This window comes from Sus scrofa, chromosome 12, assembly GCF_054392235.1.
Source record: "Sus scrofa isolate SSC_HxYL_T2T_F1_AM1 chromosome 12, Sscrofa_HxYL_maternal_Yorkshire_Landrace_v2.0, whole genome shotgun sequence".
Lineage (NCBI taxonomy): Eukaryota > Metazoa > Chordata > Mammalia > Artiodactyla > Suidae > Sus > Sus scrofa.
Genome location: NC_139394.1, coordinates 49744637 through 49752244, shown reverse-complemented (window position 1 = coordinate 49752244; position 7608 = coordinate 49744637).

Genomic DNA, 7608 nt, shown 5'->3' with positions numbered 1-7608 from the left:
ATCCAGTGTCTCTAACATCTAAATCAGATAAAGATCTTGACTCTGAACTTTCTGTTCCCATCTTGTGTGTTACTGTTCGAGTCGTCATTTTATTTCACTTTTTTGGTAATCAGCACTTACTTAGACTTAATTTATTTTTTTTATCATTCCTTCTTGCATTTCGCTCCTTTCTTCTGGATTTGTCTTCCTTGTTACTAAAATAATTCTCTTTTTTTGGCTGCACCTGCAGCATGTGAAAGTTCCCTGGCCAGGAATCAAGCCCGTACCACAGCAGTGACTCAAGCCACAGAATGACAAGGCCAAATCCTTCCCCCACTGAACTGCAAGGGAACTCCCTAAAGTAATTCTTTAATAGTTTTTTCAGCAAATTTCTATAAGTATTAAACTTTCTTAAATCTTTGTGTATCTGAAAACAATTTATTTCACCTTTATTTTTTATGTAAGTATAGCTGAAAACAAAAAAAAAAATTTTTTTTGGCTCCACCTGCGGCGTACGGAAGTTCTAGGGCCAGGGACTGAACCTGAGCCACAGCAGTAACTCAAGCCACAGCAGCAACGGTGCTGTGCTGCAGCTGCCTGGCTCCCAAGCCTGGGCTTTTCGTGCTGCCTGGAAATACATTCTTGCACTCCTGCCAGCGTGTGGTCTCAGCCTTTTTCAAAAACCTCTTTTGCACCTTCCTAAAGCCCTAAAATCCACGTATGTTGTCAGATATGACTACCTGGACTAGATGAAATTTGCTAATCTGCAGGCTTGAAATTTATGCCTTTGTACCAGCGGGTAAAAACAAGTGGGCAGTTGCCTTGAAGAATTCTGCTCCCCAAAGTCTTGCTCCTATTGAGAGCTGCCACGAGTTACCGTGGCTCAGTGCTGGCACATAGTGGCACCTCAGGAACACTGGCTGAGCAGAATTGTAGAAAAATCCACATTTGTGGTATTGACCAGGGGCCCTCTTGGCAGCAGCTCCTGGCCTCTTACCTCTGACCACCAGGGGGCACACATCTGTCCATAGAGCACCCTCATTCTCCCAAAGCCAGTTTCCCTGGGGAAGCCAGGGGCCTGTCAGAAAACTCTGGATTTAGAAAAAAGATACAAGAGAATTAGGTTTTTCAGGGTGTGGTCCGAGGACCACCAAATCATAATCGCCTTGCGTGCATGGCTAAATGCAGGCTCCAGCTTGTTCACCCTAAGCCTGGGGAATCAGGCTTTCAGGGCTAGGGCCTAGGAATTGTATCTTCAGCAAGGTCACCAGATGATTACTTTTCATGCGCATGGTTCCGTATTCAGACTACGTTTGTGCAAATGTTGACTTTTTCACATGTTAACTGGGTGACCTTGAGCAAGTCGTTTAACCTAAGACTCAATATTATCATAAAAGGGGATCGTAATAACACAGTTAAACCTTAGAGTTTCTGTGAGTAATAAATGACACAGTCTATGTAGAAAGCTTAGCATAGTGCCTGGCAGTATCTTAGCACTTAGAAAACTTAAGATATTATCATTACTGAATAATCTTAGGCTGGCACGGGGTAAGGGGGCTGGAGCACAGTGGATGAGACCTGGGACAGAGGTGGAAGGAGTCTGGGACATACGCTTCCAGTGTAGGCTTTGCTACTCTCACCTGCTGTGTGTGCTCAGGAAAATCACTTAACTTCCCTGGGCCTCAGTGTCTGCAAATAAAATGAGAGGGTGGGACTAACTGGTCTGGGAGTTCCCTTCCAGTGTTGATGTTTTGTGAAAACGTCATAGGGCTTGAGGATCCTCCTGAACACACACACACACACACACACACACACACACACACCACCTCTACAGCCCCCTGAGTGATTGTATCACATCAGATTACATTGCTGATTCTCTTCCCTGCTTTTTGTGAAGGGGGCAGGGCCCATGTCTTCTTCATCCTGGGGCCTCAGAGCCTGGCACATTGCCTGCCACATGGCTCCTGTGCAATAAATATCATTTATACTAAGAAAGTAGAGATATAAGTTGTGACACAAATGTGAGGAATTAGGATAATTTTTATTACTAACTGGTCTTTAAGAGAACAGCTGTTAGGGTAGGGAAGCGGCTGGAGGAGCCTGGAGGCTAAGGTAGGGTTCAGGTGTGGGTATTGAGCGGACAGAGAACTGGGTGCAGGGATTGGATAACAGCAAGAGCAGGCAGGCATGGAGGAGTTTACGCTGGGGTCACTTACCAGCCTCCTCCTGAAGTTGGCCTTCTTTTTGTTGTTTGGTTGTTGTTGGTTTGGTTTTTTGTGAGAAGCAGGAATGAAGTCAATATCTATCGAGTGTGATAACCCGTAAGGGGTAGCCCTTCAAATATTGCAAGTAATAATTAAGAATCCTGGCATGAGAGAGCCCGCAGGCAGCAGACGTTAGAGGTGATCTTCTCATTTTTACAACAAAGCAGAAAACCATTAGCCAGGGAGGCTGAGCCCCTTGCTCAAGATGACACATCAGGTCATAGTGGTGACAGGTGCATGGGTCTGCCAGCTTCCATCCCATGGCCCTACCCTGGACCCTGCTTCCTCTGACACTTTTAAGTGAACAATGAACACTCACCAAAGGGAACTTTCCTCAGTGTGTGCTCATGTCTTCACTGGTCTCTGGGTCTGTCCACCTCTGTGTGTCCAGCTGCCTCCTGTATGACTCCACCTGGATGTCCCCTAGGCATATGAAATGCAGACAGCCCAAACTACTGAGTTCATTACCTTTTTCCCAAGTTCCCATCGTGGCTCAGTGGAAATGAATCTGACTAGTAACCATGAGGACCCAGGTTTGATCTCTGGCCTTGCTCAGTGGGTTAAGGATCACGTGTTGTTGTGACTTAGGCTGGCAGCTGTAGCTCCAGTTTGACCTCTAGCCTGGGAACTTCCATATGCTGCAGGTATGGCCCTAAAAAAAAAAAAAAAAAAAAAAAAAAAAAGATTACCTTCTTCCCAAGTTTTGTGCTGCTCTTTTGTGTTTTCTCTCTCAGCAAAGGATGCCATTGTTTTTTGTTTGTTTTTTAGGGCCACACCTGTGACATATGAAAGATCCCAGGCTAGGGGTCAGATCGGAGCTGCAGCTGCCAGCCACAGGCACAGCAACTCAGGATCAGAGCTGCGTCTGCGACCTACACCACAGCTCACGGCAACGCCAGATCCTTAACTCACTGAGTGAGGCCAGGTATCGAACGCATAACCTCAAGGGCACTAGTCTGGGTCTTAACTCTCTGAGCCACAGTGGGAACTCTAGGATGCCTCTGTTTATTATTCTATTACTTAGGTTAGAAACTGCTTCTCCCTCACCCATCATCACCATTACCTATTAGTCCTACCTCCAGCTCTCTCTCCATTTCATCCCCCTGAAGCTGCTCAGGCTCCAGTCCAAGGACTCAGCTATTTCCTTGCAGACTCCTGACCTCTCTTACCACTATCCACTCAATCCCCAGTCCCCAGCAGTCTGGAGCATCACCTGCTGTCTGTTTGTAAAACATGAACTTGCGAACATATTTATTGAGGTTCTGTGCTTGGTGATAAATGAATGATGATGAGTAAGCAGCATGCTGTTACCACTATATTTAGATTGTGTATTTGGGAGGCAGAAAGAAGGGGCTGATGGAGATAAGGAGTGTCAATACCCCGCCCCCACAAACTATGCCTTGGAAATGTTTTCAACAATTCCCAGGTCAGAAGCTACAGACATGTAAAGTAAGATGAGATTTTTGCAAGGGGAGACCTTAAAGAGCATCCACCTGGCAAGCACGGGGGCTGGAAGACCTGTCTCTTCCACATCCTGGTGCGGTGGCCAAGTCATATGTTATCCTGAAACCTGCAGGAGAGATAATCTAAGTTATGAATAGTCTGCTGTGGCATCTTGGGAAAAACATGTCTGGTGCTAAGTAGGTCTGAAAAAAAGATTCCCAGGACAGTTGGAAGGTTCAGAAGCTCATTAGTCAGGAACGTTTCAGAGGAAGCCTAATTGCAACACAAGCATGAAGACTTGGTTAATTTGGGGCTGTGTTGGGGAGAAACTCTCAGAGTTGCTGCCTCCCTCCTTTCTTCCTCAATGTCATTTTCTCTGCCCGTTTGTTCTTGTCCTTGTCAGGCAGCAAGTGGCACGCCTGGGCGTCAGGCGCAGATGGAACTGGAGCCCGTGCTGTGGACCAGAAATAGTTATGCAAATATTTGGCTGCTGGGGCTTTATATTCCCCGCCCCCGTCCCTCCCTCTTCTTTTCCTCTCACCTCAATTCCTTCCTTCAAGCTTGTGATTTCTGTGTCCACAGGGACCTGGGCTGAGGTTCCTGGGGTCTTCTCACCTCCTAGAGGGACAGCTTCTGGTGGGAAAGAGGATTCTCCCCAGATGCCTTGAGGTGGCAGCCCAGGCCACCAGCCAGTGGTCACTCAGGGTCTTGGCCATCTGCCTTGCCCACATGGTGCTGTGGGCCTTGACAGAGCTGGCCTTCCCGGTGGGGTGACACACTCTGTTTGGGTTTGATGTCCCAGGCTTGTTTCACTGCCACTTCTCTTAATGACCACTTTGCGCGTCCGGGGTCACAGAGCAAGTCGTGTTCCGGGACGGGAGTGGACTGCTTCTTCCTGAAGCTGGCGGGGCTGCCTTGTGAGGCAGGCGCTTCCCCTGCCAGGCCCTCTTTGCAGCCTGTGCCACCTGCTGCCACCTCTAGAGTGGCCTGCCCATCTCCCCCTTCCCTCTTCTGATGAGACAGCACGGGCTTCTGGAGGTGTAGCCAGGGCAAGGGCAGGCCCCAGAACTGTGTGCCTCAGCCTCCCTGCCTGATAGTGAGAGGCAGAGCCTCAAGGTAGCAGCAGAGACCTGAGGTCACACTGGGCAGTGCCACCCAGCAAGAAGATCCTGCCATCACCATCACTCTCCTACCTGATCCTTGAGGTTGAGGAATGTGGAGCAGGAATGGGGAACCCTGCTTCCTCCTGAAAGCATTCCCTCAAGAGACATGGGACAGCAAAGCGATGAAGAGCAAGGCTTCTGGAACCAGAGACAGTTCCTGAGTTCAAATCTCAGCTCTGCCATTTACCAGCTGTGTAACCTCGGAGAGGTTGCTTAACCTCTCTCTGCTGTGCCTTTACCCGGGAAAACTATGGGAATATGCCCTACCTCCTGAGGATGCTGCGAGGATGATATGAGTTTATATGTGTAAAGTACTTACCAAGAGTAGTTGGTCACAGTACACATTAGCCGTTCTAAGCTTAGCTGCCTTCATCTTGCTGCCTGGCCCACCCAGAGCTGTGGAGCCCATTGCTACCTCCTCCCTCACTTGTGCCCATGGCCATTGGTATCCAAGTCCCCACACGAATCTTCCTTCCAAGTCTCTCCTACTCAGTCCTCTCCTTCCGGTCCCCACATCACCTCCCTGGCTCTGACTGGCCTGGACTGTCCCCTGCTGAGCCTGCCCAGCACCTTCTTGCCTGCACTGTCCCCTCCCTCTGGTCCAACCTGCACTTGACTTGCGGTCAGCTCTCCACTTGAATTAACCACTTGAAGCTCTTCAGCCTGGCATCCAGCATGTTCCACAACCCAGCAGAGACCTCCCCTTCCAGCCACCCTGGGAGCTGTGCCAGGTGGGCTTCCTCTCACCCTTTGCTCCAGTCCCTCCTGGGCACCGCTGCCTGGTGGGCTTCAGAGCCAGACTAACTGGGCTCACATCCTGCTCTGCCACTCACTGGCTGTGTGACCTCGGGCAAGCTGCTTGGTGTTTCAAGGCTCAGTTTCCTTCTGTATAAAAAGAGACTAACAATGCCCACCTCGCAAGGCTGTTGTGAGGATTAAACAAGATAATGTAAATAAAGTGCCAGGTGCACAATGTTCCTCAGGAAACAGCGCTATTACCCCCTAAATTCTACCATTCTAGGCTCAAATCCTGGCTTCTTTCTGTGAAGCCCTCCTTGACGCTTCCTCTGGTTTGTTCCTCCTCTGAGCCTCCAGGACGATTCCACTCGATAATGAGTCCCACGCTGTTGTGGCTCCCCTTGACCGTGACCTTCAGCGGTTATTTAAATCCATCCTGCTGTGTAACTGTGTGCTCGTCTCTGACTTGGACTTTGCACTGCAGTCACAGGCTGGGCAGTGATGCTGAGTTTCGCAGGAAGAGGACACACAGTCCTGCTTTTTTTTTTTTTTTTTTTTTTTTTTGCTTTAGGTTCCCAGGCTAGGGGCCAAATCAGAGCTACAGCTGCCAGCTTACCCCACAGCCACAGCAATGTGGGATCCGAGTCGAGTCTGTGACCTACACCACAGCTCAGGGCAATGCCGGATCCCTGACCCACTGAGCAAGGCCAGGGATCAACCCCGCATCCTCATGGATGCTAGTTGGATTCATTTCTGCTGCGCCACGACGGGAGCTCCCACACAGTCCAGCTTTTAACTCAGTGCTTTGCATGGAATAGGGGCTCAACTCCTCTGTGATGATTTAATTTTTGATGTAATTAGATGAGAACTGGGAGTGGCCGAAGGGGCTTCGTTCGCCTGAGACATGTCAGAAAACCAGAGGAGATGGACATTCCTACATCTCCTTCCACAACTTGAGACACTTTCAACCATCCTTTAACAGCTAAGAAAGTTCTTTCCAAGGTCTAATTAGAGTCCCACTTGCTGCAGTGCAAGCTGTTCTCCTTGGGCCTCAGGCCATTAGTGTCTATGTCCTGAGAAGCCGGGGGACATTTGCCTTTTGGGTTATGCTAATAAGCTTGGATTCTCTTCCCTAGGCCAGGGTTCAGCAAACTATACTCCTTGGGCCAAATCCAGCCCACCATCTATTGTTGTTTGTTTTGGCCACACCTGCTGCATGCAGAAATTCCTGGGCCAGGGATCGAACCTGTGCCATGGTAGTTACCAGAGCCATAGCAGTGACAATGCTGGATCCTTGATCCACTGAGTCACCAGGGAACTCCCACCACCTGTTTTTGTTTGTTTGTTTTTCTTTTTCTCTTTCTTCATTTGGCGGCCCTGCAGCATATGGAGCTCCAGGGCCAGGGATCAGATCTAAGCCGCAGCCATGAACTAAGCCACAGCTGTGGCAACACAGGATTTTTTTTTTTTTTTCTCCTTTTCTAGGGCCGCTCCCACGGCATATGGAGGTTCCCAGGCTAGGGGTCTAATCGGAGCTGTAGCCACCGGCCTACACCACAGCTCACAGCAACGCCGGATCCTTAACCCACTGATTGAGGCCAGGGATCGAACCTGAAACCTCATGGTTCCCCATCGGATTCGTTAACCAGTGCCCCACGATGGGAACTCCTACACCGGATTCTTAACTCACTGTGCCAGGCTGGGGATCGAACCTGCATCCTAGTGCTCCCAGGATGCTGCTGTTCCCAATGTGCCACAACAAGAGCTCCTTCTTTTTCTTTTTAATGCCTCACCTGTGGCATGTGGAAGTTCCTGGGCTAGGGGGTTGGAACTGCAGCTGCCAGCCTACACCACAGCCACAGCACTGCTGGGATCTGAGCTGCATCTGCAGCCTATGCCACAGCCTGCTACAACACCACATCCTTAATCCACTGAGCGAGGCTAGGGATTAAAAGTGAATCCTTATGGATACTAGTCAGGTTCTTAACCCACTGAGCCACAATGGGAAGTCCTCCCACCAC